Raw genomic sequence first — 12,828 nt, 5'->3', positions numbered from 1 at the left:
AATAGGGACAGTAAAAAATTATTGGGCATGACTAATGAGTGTCAAAGATGTACTATGAAAACTCCTAAACAAGGCCTTCAATGAGCATATTACACTGAGGCTAGAAGCTGCTCACAAGGTTGGCTCCAGTGTTTGTGGTTACGAAAAAGAGAAATAATAATGACAGAGGAGCACATACACCCTCAGATCCCTTGGAAGTCACTGAAGGGAAAGGGTGCAGTTAAATCTGGGAAACAAGGTGACCTTTAGGAAGGTGATAAACTGAAGTGTGCAGATGCAGAGGGGAGGGGAGGGAAGAGTGGCATGGCATAGATTACCTCCCTAGTCATCGATTCCAAAGTCAGAAAAGGAAACTTTTCCCTAATGTGCATCCTAATTTTCTCTTCATGAAATAGTATCAATGAAGCAGAAAATTTTACCTGATCACCTAAAAATGTCAAGCATTATGCTAAGTGGTATGTTGACTATAGAAGCATGAAGTATAACTGTGAAACTCAAGGAGCAAACACTTGTTGAGCACTTCTTATGTGGAAAAGGGTGTGCTAGGGGCTAGGAATACCAAGACAAAGATCTCAGGAAGATCAATACCTACCAGGAAAGAAACATCCCTAAAGCATATAACACAAAGAGACTTTATGTTCTTTGTGCACCATTCTCTCCTCAGTCCCTAGAGAAACACGTGGTTCAGAGTAGGTAACCATTAATAGTTGTTGAATTGATAAACAATATATTAAGGATAAATATAGGCATTATAAATTACAATGAAAATACAAATGGGTATCATTTAAAAGTAATAAGATTTAAAAATAGTAGAAAATGGGCATATTCTATAGGTTGGAGTATTTAAATGAAATTTGAAAATGTAGTTCTTTTGCAGAAGTGAGACTTGAAGCAGAGGAGGAAGAGGATATGATTCAGAAGAACAGCAGGGGAAAGGAACAATCACGAGCCACGTGATCAAGAGCAGTACTGGGTAGGGTTTGGACGTACTGCGGGGCAGGAGTGTATTAGTTTGAGAAGCCCTGATTACTGGAATGAGCATCCAGATTAAAGAACAGTGTGGCATAAGAGTAGGTATGCAGAGAGGACCTGTTGTATGAAAGGCCTGGGAAGCTGGGCAGACCAGTTCCTTCTTTAGGAAGGTGAGGAACTGAAATGTACAAATGTAGAGTGGCAAAATGAACTGTGGTAACCCAGGTGCCATATAGGTAGAGCATCAAGACGAGGGAGGTGACAGTGAGACTAGAGGGCTGATATTACGGAATACTTTGTGTCATCACAAACTTGAGTAAGGTACTACTATTGGATAAGTAGGGAAAGAAAATGTAGAGCTTTTTGGAACTGTCTCTTTTCTTCTTTCAGGTACAGCATCCAAAGAGTCAGTCCTCCAACCTCCAAGGTTACTTTTCTATCTTGTGTCTTAGACTCTTTCTTTTAGGATAAAGCAGGCCAATTTGCTGGACAAAGGTACTTTATGAAAATTCTCATTACTTATTAATGTCCTTCCTATCCAATCAATAGGTGAAGTCACATCACTTGTCTCCACCAAATAATGCTACTGCAATGATCCTAGCATTAGTCTGTTTCAAGATCCTGTGAGAAAGTTGAATAGGGGCAAGTTATAAGTTACATGGTGAGAGGAAGGTTTAACACCTAGAGTTCATGCGAAGAAACAGGACATGGCTATGTGGATTGCTGAGAAATTTCTCCTTTGGGTTTTCAGGAATGATTTACATGAGTGTAGAGTGCTATAATCAGGATACTTGCTTATTTTCAAGCATCATTGGAAAGCCCCTGGCCAAGATTAAATGGAAATGAAATTGCTATGATGCTAGTATCTTATTGCTGGTAGAAAATCAATCTCTGTGGTGGAGAGAAGATTGAGAGGAGAGAGGAGAGAGATTAAGAACTCTCTCTCCACCTGCTGGTTATCATGAGAAAGTGCAGGGACTATGACGGAAAATGAAATCAATAGTTCTAGGCCCTGATGAGGCATTTTTCAATTATCTCATTTAATCTTTATAACAACTTTGCAAATAACATTTTATACCATTTTTGGAAGTGATAGTAAGAATATATAAATTATATTCTGACTTCAAAAAGAAAAAAACATTCTCTTTGGGGAATATAAATTTGAATTTATACAAATTTGAATACAAGTTTGAATTTACTGAACACTAATATTCTCGTAATTGTGTTAGGAAATATCATTTACTGAACAGGGAAAGATGAGTCCTTTTAGAAAGAACGTATCTTCTCTCTTTTCACAGGCAGCATCTACAGGCTCAGCCCTCAAACCCCAAATCTGCCTCATCAGTTAATTCAGGTTCGGGTTAATTCCTTTTTGGGAAGGCATCCCAGCTTTTTGCACTGAGGCATTTAAGCAAGAAAAGCATTCCTGGAAATCCCCATCCCTTCCTCCACCTTTCTCTTCAACCAATAGGGATGGAAAGTGAAGCAGCATCACTTGTCTCCAGCAGATGTATCTACTAAGAAGGTCTGATCAGACCCCAAGTCTTGGGGGGAAGGTGGAGACGGGGCAGGGTGACTGATAATGTGGTGAGAGGAACAGCTGACAGCCTAGTTTCTTGGAAAGAAATAATATACCACGTGGAGACCCAAGAAACTACATTTTCTAGTTGTGATAAAGAGTGGAGATTGAGGATCTAAGCATTTTGTGTTGGCTGGGAGAGGGAAGGGTACCTGATGTTTTCCATGCATCTGTGGGAAGTCCCTGCTCAGTTTGAAAAAGAGAAGGAAATGGCTATGACGCTGAACTCTCCCTGCTGGTGATGAATGAGTACCTGTGGTGGACGAGATGGAAATCGTGAAAAAGTCCATAATCCCACCTGCTGATTGTCATAGGACAGTTTGAGGGAAAGTCAAAATATCCCGTTCTTATTTTGCCCTAGTGGAACAGCACTTCCAGATGTGTTATCTCTCTATTAACCATCACAACAGACTTGCATTTTTGTTAACTGCTGAATCTTCAGCACCTAGAATAATTCTTAGTACTCAATAACATCTGGTTAATTATTAATGAATGAGTAGGATACTAAGAGAATCTGGAATAAAAGTTGAGTGAACCTTCATTCTATGAATTTCACACACCTCAACTTACTATTTCCTTTTCCAATATCCCTCTAATATAAAGCAATATCTCACTTACTCAGAGTTACTCTGAAGCTCAGTTAGAATATACACTGTAGGATGAAAAAAGCACTGTGTTCACTGTCATGAGATCAGAATTCTGCACCTGATCTATACGTTGGTCCAATGATTTACTCTTTTGAGCTTCTATTTCTTCATCACTAAAATTAAAGGGTTGAATTATATTATTTCCCATGTCAACACCTAACTGGTTCCTGGAACATGATAAATATTAGCAACATTTAATTTTTTATCCCACTGTCATTGATCATTTCAGTAACTGAAAATAATTACAGAAAGGAGAAAGGGAATGGCCCAAAACCTGACTTCCACAAAAAATAAGGATACATTTTTCGATTAATCCAGAAGAAAATAATTCCTCAACATGGCCAAACAATATTAACTAATAAAAATATTAGCCCATTTGTGGATCTTTTTCAAGCCTTCCTTAGAGGTAAGAGAAGCACACTATTTGTTGAAACTGTTCTGAGGGGAACTGCGCTCACTATAATTTGGGCGTTAGCCAGTACACTGCTGTGCTCCTTGCCACCTGACATAGAATTACCGAAGGGGATCTTCACTCTTTGGGTGAAAAATATGTCTCCCAAATTAAACAAAAATCATTATACCTTAATTTTTGTCATTATGTATTCACTAACTTTCCAGTCCATTCCATGATTAACTGACTATGGAGTTAGAAATATTAGTTACCCTCTTGGCAACATCATGTCAATACTTCTCTGAAAACCTGGCATAGGTTGTTTTTCTGAGACAAACGGGCAACCTCATACTAGTCTAGGCACGCCAATTCTTAGGCAATGATGAAAAAGTGTAAATCCTTGGTTTGTATATGAGCCAGCAGATTGTATGTTATGCAGACAGGAATATCCTTAAGTAGGACTTCCTGACGTAAGCTATAGATATCCCTAGCATATAGAAATACCTGTCAAGGAAGGATAGAAATGACTAAGTGATCTGCCATCTTCAGCATTGGAAAGAAAACATCAATAGTCATAATAGAGTTCTACTTTGGGTCTAAAATTTGGCCCAGAATGAAACCTCCACATACGTGCAAAGAACGTACGGAACTGGTCAATGCTTTCTTTAATGATCTACCATGTACAACAGAGTATATTGACCACAACACTGAGTCACTGTTGCTGATTCTGATCCACCTCTCAGTGAGGTTGCTGGATGCTAGAAGAGTTCCAGGACTTCCAAAGCCCAAGTCCATACAAGTACGGTATGTTGTTATTTATTTGTTTTAAAAAAATTAAATATTAACACATTACTTTTCCTATTATAAAATAACACTTGTTCCATGAAGAAGATTGAAAGTCTATATAATTAATTAAGACAAATTAATCTGTTTCTGTTCTATCATGAGATAATCCTTGTAATCATTTCAATGTATATTTCAGTCTTTTTTCCAAAATATATACATCTCTAATTTTTATAAAAGTGAGTTTATGATATAGAATTTTTTATCTTGCATGTTTGAGTAACACTGTATTTTAAGTAACTCCTCTTCTTTATTATATTTCTATAAATATTCACTTTAAGGCTGAAATAATTATTCATGAAAACATGCTCCATGATTTTATCTGCCATTGTTTACTGCTATAGTGGGGAATATGTTCTATTAATTAAGCTTGTTATTTTGCATAATTGTAGATCCACATGAAGTTGTAACAAACAATACAGAGAGATCTCCTGTGCCCTTTACACAGCTGGCCCAGAGGGTAATGACTTAAAAAACTGTAGTATAATATCACAACTAGGATATTGACATCAACACAGTCAAGATAAAGAATGTTGCCACAAAGATCCCTCATGTTGCCCTGTTCTAGACCCATCTACTTCCCTCCCACCTCCCACACCCACCCCCAAACCTCACCTTTACCCCTGGCAACCACTAATCTGTTCTTCATTTCTTTGATTTTTTTCATTTCAAATATGTTATATAAGGAGATTGACTTCCAGTATGACAGTGTGAGGAACTCTGCTGACCTATCCTCCAGAGAAACCGATGAAAATTGAAAATATATGATAAAAAATATATATATTATATATATGTATATAAAGAACCATTTAAAGCCTCTGGGTCAGAGGCTACAAGCATACAGCAAATGATGAAACATCTATTCAAGAAAATCTATAAAAATTTAGTAAGAAAGGTGAGAATCTGTGGTTTGAGAAAGATTCTATCCCTCCCCACTTCCAGTTCAGCGAGGCAGAGACTCTCCACTCGAGACTACTGCAGCCAAGAACACAGGGCTGTCTCTCCCCAGATTCAAGCCAGAGGGCTTTTTTCCTGGGAGAACCATAACTTTAGCATTGCTCACCATATCTCAAGCTATCTGTCGCTGAGGCTAAGTCCCAAATGAGTAGAGTCTAGAGGTGGGAGGTCCCATCTTCTCCCCAAGCCCCACTTGTGGAGTGGAGGCTCTACTTCGAGTGTGGCATGCTGGAAATACCGAGTCCCAATAGCCCTTTCCTCAGCTAATGAGGTGGTAATTCCATGCTAGCAGAGGCAAGCTAAGAAAACTTCAAGCTGTTGACCACTCCCTCTACCAAGTGCTCAGCCCCCTCCTTTGAGTGCAGGTGTCACTCAAAGAGAAACTTGCCATTATCCTCATACCCAGTTTCTGGACCCTGGCTGAGATATTTTGCCTGTGGGGAGAAACAAGCTTTAAACAGATTCCTCAAAGTACTCAAAGAAAAAAAACCTGTCAACAAAGAATCCTATGTCCAGGAAAGCTATCATTCAAACATGAAGGAAAAATAAAGACTTTCCCAGATAAACAAGAACTGAGATAATTTGTTGCTAGAAGACCTGCTTTGCAAGAGATACTAAAGGAAGTTCTTCTGGTGAAAACAAGGACAAGAGACGGTAATTTGAATCCACACAAACAAAGAGGACTGCTGAAGGTGATTAAGTAATTACAAATGACACTATAAAAGCATACGTTTTCTCAATTCTTCCCTTGATTGATTTAAAAAACAACTGTTTTAAAAAGCATGGATTTTTTGCTATGCTTGTCTAATATTATGTGCTTTCTACTATTACAGTATCTATGCATATGTGTAGAAGACAATCTTAATAACTATTCAAAAAACAATGTCCTACAGGGACAATATGGCAACTCTCTTTCTAGACCAGCACTGTGTAGTGGAAATATAATACAAGTTATGTATGTATGCTAAATTTTTTTAGTAGTCACATTTGAGAGCTAAAAAAAAGTGTTAATTTTAATAATGTATATTATTTAACTTAATATGTCTAAAATATTATGATTTCAACATGAAACCACAAAATTATTAACAAATATTTATATTCAATTTTTTATTTTAAATCTTTAAAATGTGACATGTATTTTACACTTATAACACAACTCAATTTGGATACTGAATTTTCATAGGAAATCTGTATTTAGATTTCATAAAATTTATAGTTAAAAAAAGTGGATTCATGTTTGAAGTTGTTCAAAACAAACAAGTTTTTCAACAGCTGAAGTGAATATCAATTTTTTAAAATTAAACAAAATTTAAAACTCAATTGTGCAGTCACCTTGCCACGTGTTTCAAGGTTTCCGTAGCCACATGTGGTTAGTGGCTACTCTACTAGATAGTTCAGTGCTGGACTCTCAAAGAACTCTCCTCATACACTAGACCAGTTATTTCTTTCACTTCTTCATCATGACATGGCATCTTTGTCTCTTTTACCTCCATGAGGTAGCTGGAAAACTTACCCTGGTAACAGAGAGAGAAACAGAATAGTATTCACAAATGTGTTTACCTTTGCCCTTAGCAGTGTACATAGCAAACTCAACATGTAGCTAAATCTTGGTTTCTCTACTACACTGTTTTGCCTGGAGGAATGAAAAGGTGTGCCGTTTCCTATTGTAGAAAGTCAACACTCACCATCTAAGGCATTTTTCAGTCCCCAGATATTTTGGCCCTGCCACTCACCATGCGTTGGGGCCACCTCCTTCAACTCAGTATGTTGAGGGAACGTGGGTTTAATTCTAATAATAAGCTAGTCAAACCAATATTGAGAAGGTAACTCTGCTGCAAACAGATAATTCTTTAAGAAGACAAGTATAAATTGAGGCCAAGGGATGATTTAATCTCAGCGGCCATGCTGTGCTAGTGGCCCACATACTAAAAAATAGAGGAAGATTGGCATGCATGTTAGCTCAGAGCAAATCTTCCTCAGGAAAAAAAAAAATAGAAAATATTGACTAAGTAGTTCTTCCAGTTAATTTGGTCTTAAACTCCTTAGCTTCAACATCAGATATTATCTGATTTATCTACTTCCTCTAACATTGTATTTTTAAAATGTAAAACTTACCACAAAAATATAATCAACGTATTCAATAACTAGATCAAAATCATGCTACAAAGCCTTCTTAGAGGCATCCAGTCCTAGCCTCCTCTAGATGTCTCAGTATTGATGGTTTCAGCCAAATCTCCAAGTGGAAGGGTAAAGCTCACTCTAAGCTTGGTCTTCTTATACCTTCTGTTGACAAAGAGCTCTTTTAGAAATTCCATAAAACATTGAGAAAGGAAAAAAAATCCGTATAGTTCAATACCATCACTAATATCAAGGGTACCTTCTGGTCCAACTCTACCCATTTTCAGCATGTTGGACAGAATTCCCAAGGAGAATGCCTTGTGCACTTAAGCACACAACAAATATTTGTTAGATTAAATTGTGTGGATCCTTTACAACTTCTTTCTTTTCATGGTATGACTTAATCTTCTTTTTTGAGGCAAAACCCGCAGACCAAATAGATTAAACCATAGGCAGGGTTAAATTTTAAAAAGCACAATTGTATAAAATAATATACATATTATGTACTATGGGGTCTATAATATGTAAAAACATATGTTCAATATATTTGACAATAACAGCATAAAGGATATGGGTGAGAGCAAACCTGTAATGGGCTAAGGAAATGACAGATGATAAAGTAATAATTATAACAATGTGTTGTTGGGTTTGCAACATTAATAGATGTAATACATATAATAATAATACCACAAAATGAAGGAAAAAGGAATAGAGATTTGTAGGAGGAACATTTATATATATTACTAAAATTAAGCTAGTATAACACTAAAACTGATTCTTTTAAGTCAACATGTATATAGTAAACCCTAGATCAACTATATATATATATAATTAATGAAATTAAAATGCTACATTAGAAAATATTCAGTCAATGTAAAAGTGTCATAAAGTTGCAATAGAGGAGCAAAATATGAAACTTAGAAAACAAAAAGTAAAATGGCAGATACATATCCAATTATTTAAAAAATAACATTAAATGTGAATGGATTAAATAAGCAATCAAAAAGCAGAGATGAGGGGTGCTCTGCTTTGGCAGCCTGGGGTTTGTGGGTTCAGACCCTCAGTGCAGACCTATACATCATTCATCCAGTCACACTGTGGCAGTGTCCCACGTACAAAATAGAGGAAGATTGGCACAGATGTTAGATCAGGGTCAATCTTCCTCAAGCAAAAAGAGGAACATTGGCAACAGATGTTAGCTCAGGGCAAATCTTCCTCACCAAAAAAAAAAGAAAAAAGAAAAAAAAGGCTGAGATGATTATCAGATTTGGACAAAAAAAGATCCAATTGTATGTTGTCTATAGAAGACATACTTTATACCCAAAGATGCAAACAGATTTAAAATAAAAAGATGAAAAAAGATATATCATCAAGCCACAACCACAGAAAAACTGAAATGGCTATACTAATAGACCAAATAGACTTTAAAACAAAACATCTTACTAGAGACAAAGAGGAACATTTTATAATGATGAAAGCATCCCTCTATCAGAATGATGTAATAATTATAAACATACATGTACCTAATAACAGAATGTCAAAATATGTGAAGTAAAATTTGACAGAAATGAAGGGAGAAATAGACAATTCAAAAATAATAGTTGGAGACTTTAATACTCCACATTTAATATGGATGGAACTAGGCAAACGATCAACAAAGGAATAGAAGACTTGGCTAACACTATAAACCAACCAGAACTAACCAACATCTATGGAACACTCCGCCCAACAACAAAATAGGCATTCTTCTCAAGTGCACATAGAACATTCTACAGGATAGACTACATGGTAGACCATAAGACAAACTTCAACACACTTAAAAGGATAGAAATATTACAAACTATGTTCTTTGACTTCAATATGATGAAGTTAGAAATCAAACAGGAAAAATTAGGAAACAAATATGTAGAAATTAAACAACACATCCCTAAATAACCAATAGTCAAAGAATAAATCAAAAGGGGAATCAGAAAATACTTTGAGATGAATGCAAATGAAGACAAACTATACCAAAACTTATGGAATGTGGCTAAAACAGTGCTTAGAGGGAAATTTATAGCTCTAAATATCTATATTAAGAAAGAAGTAAGATTTTAAAAAATCATTAATTTAACCTTGCACCTTAAGACACTGAAAAAGAGAGGGGTGACATCAGCACAATGAAGGGCTAGAAAGTCACAACACTTGCCTCCCTCCAAAAGCAATAAATATATAACCACAAACCAAACAAAATAGCTCAGGGTATGCTCTGGACTACGACAAAGTAGCAACAAAAACTCTATGGAGCTCAAAAACTGAGTTTAGCCACATAGAAAAATACAGGAAGAATTTTACCCATATCAGCCCATCCACCAGGCCAGAACAGCTTGGTGCCATGAGGATTCCTCAGAGGAATTATATGCCACAAGGAAAGGGAGAGCAGGAGAACTCCAGCCGGTCTCAACATTGTGGACACCTGAATCCTTTGTTACAGAGGTCTCCCACAGTCTTCACCAATGCGGATCCCAGCTGATGGAGATACCTGGAGGTCTCCCATACCCTGCATCTACTCCCCAGGGCTGGAGCTGTCACTGCAGTTAGCCCTGCCTTCAGGGACCCCAGTCAATGCTGTGCCCCACTCTCCAGGATTGGGATGCCATGGCACCTCATCATATACAGCACCAGAGCTGCCACTGCTCTGCATCTTACCCCAGGCCCCAGGTTGTAGCTTTGTCTCACTATTAATGGAAGTTGGGGCAGCTTCCATTGCCCTGAGCACCACCTCCTGTCCTAGGTCATGCCTCTGAACCATCATTTCCAGCAGCATTGCTGCTGCCCTAAGCCCTTGTTCCCTTGGGTCCTGACACATGGCTTTAATAGAGCACCACTGAGGACATCTTTCTTCTGTCCTATGACTTCTTTTATCCCTGGGTCCTGAGTTGGGACTTTGGCCCATCATCTCCAGGCTGCACTGCTACTGCACCCTGTTCACTGGGTACAAGCCACTGCTGCACTTTGTCATTCTAGGACCTGTGCTGGTGCTACATTCTCCTCACCAGAGTCACTACAGGGAGCCCCTGAGACCTAGATTCCATGTCCATGGGAGATCTGCACACATCCACATCTTAGACACCAGTGCCACTGCCTCAGAAAGCACACTTATGCACCAGGACCCAGGTGACGTGGTAGTTCTCTGTGCACCTGATCTCAGGACCCTGCCAGCATGGTCCTACCCACCACTGCCACCCACAGAAGTTCAGCAGCCTACACCACGGAAGGCCACTGCAGTCTGGCTGATGTCAAACTCAGCTGACAGAACTACACGGAGACTGTGCCACTGTGCTTTCCAAGGAGCCAAGATGCTGCATCCCTCTCAGCCAGCACCATCACAGCCACCTTCAGGTGAAAGTCTTTCCCCACTGAAGTCAGTGCAAAAAGGCTGGAAGAGATTACTGCACCCTCAAATGTGCGAGTATCATAAACATAAAAAAGCAAGAAAACATGACACCACCAAAGGAACACAATAATTTTCCAGTAACTGACCCCAAAGAAGTGGAGATCTTCAAGTTATCTGAAAAAGATTTCAGAATAATTATTTTAAGGAAGCTGAGTGAGATTCAAGAGAACACAGATATACAATTCAATGAACTCAGGTAAACAATACATGAAAAAATAAGAGGTTCAACAAAGAGATAGAAATGGTAAAAAAGAATCAAGCAAATGCTGGAGCTGAAGAATGCAATGAATAAAATGGATAAATACTTAGACTCATACAACCTCCCAAAATTGAAACAAGAAGAAATAGAGAATCTGAATAGACCAATCACATGTAAAGAGATTGAAATAGTAATCAAAAATCTCCAAAAAAAACAAAAGTCCAGGACCAGATGGCCTCTCTGGAGAATGCTACCAAAGATTCAAAGAAGACCTATTACCTATCCTTCTCAAACTATTCTAAAAAATTGAGGAAGATAGAACACTTCCTAACACATTTAATGAGGCCAACATTACGCTGATACCAAAACCAGACAAGGACAGTACAAAGAAGAAAAATTACAGGCCAATATTGCTGATGAACAAAGATGCAAAAATTCTCAACAAAACATTGGCAAACTGAACACAGCAATACACTAAAAAGATCACACACCATGATCAAGTAGGATTTATACCAGGGACACAGGGATGGTTCAACATCCACAAATCAATCAATGTGATACACAACATTAATAAAATGAGGAATAAAAACCACATGATAATTTCAATAGATGCCAAGAAAGCATTTGATAAGATCCAACATCCATTTATGATAAAAACTCTCAGTAAAATAGGTATAGAAAGAAAGTACCTCAACATAATAAAGGTCGTATATAACAAACTCACAGCCAACATCAAACTCAATTGGGGATAAACAGAAAGCCATTACTCTGAGAACAGGAACAAGACAAGGATGCCCACCCTCACCACTCATATTCTACATGGTACTGAAGGTTTGTGCCAGAACAATCAGGCAAGAGAAAGAAAGAAATGGAATCCAAATAGGAAATGAAGAAGTGGAATTCTTGCTGTTTGCAGATGGATGACTTGATTTTATATATAGAAAACCATAAAGAATCCATCAGAAAACTGTTAGAAATAATAACTACAGTAAAGTTGCAGGGTACAAAATCAACTTACAAAAATCAGTTACATTTCTATACTCTAATAATGAACCAACAGAAAGAGAACTCAAGAATCCAATCCCACTTACAATCGCAAAAAAGAATAAAGTATCTAGGAATAAATTTAACCAAGGAGGTGAAAGACCTATACAATGAAAACTATAAGACGTTACTGAAAGAAATCAATGATGACATAAAGAAATGGAAAAATATTCCACGCACATGGACTGGAAGAATAAACATGGTTAAAATGTTCATACTACCTAAAGCACTCTACAGATTCAATGCAATCCCAGTCAGAATCCCAACGGCATTCTTCACAGAAATAGAACAAAGAATCCTAAAATTCATATAAGGAAACAAAAGACCCTGAACAGCTAAAGCAATCCTGAGAAAAAAGAACAAAGCTGGAGGCATCGCAATCCCTGACTTCAAAATATACTACAAAGCTACAGTAATCAACACAGCATGGTACTGGTACAAAAACAGGCACACAGACTAAAGGAACAGAATGGAAAGCCCAGAAATAAAACTACACATCTATGGTTGGCTAATCTTTAACAAAGGATCTAAGAACAAACAATGGAGAAAGGAAAGTCTCTTCAATAAATGGTATTGGGAAAACTGGACAGCCACAAACTAAAGAATGAAAGTAGACCATTATCTTTCACCATACAAAAAAAT

At 37.5% G+C, this 12,828-nt stretch overlaps 1 long non-coding RNA gene across 3 annotated transcripts in view; it reads right to left on the bottom strand.

The window, feature by feature from the left end:
• Positions 1-5,815: 5,815 nt before the first annotated feature.
• Positions 5,816-12,828, bottom strand: part of LOC139045980 (uncharacterized) — a 41,603-nt gene continuing 34,590 nt past the window's right edge. For all 3 annotated transcript variants that reach the window (XR_011505520.1, XR_011505521.1, XR_011505522.1), the window contains one exon: positions 5,816-6,903. This is a non-coding gene — a long non-coding RNA (uncharacterized lncRNA). The remainder of the gene's footprint in view (positions 6,904-12,828) is intronic.

This window comes from Equus asinus, chromosome 8 (assembly GCF_041296235.1).
Source record: "Equus asinus isolate D_3611 breed Donkey chromosome 8, EquAss-T2T_v2, whole genome shotgun sequence".
NCBI classification, from domain to species: Eukaryota; Metazoa; Chordata; class Mammalia; order Perissodactyla; family Equidae; genus Equus; species Equus asinus.
The sequence above is the reverse complement of the archived record's forward strand: the minus strand, read 5'-3'. Positions and strand labels throughout refer to the sequence as shown.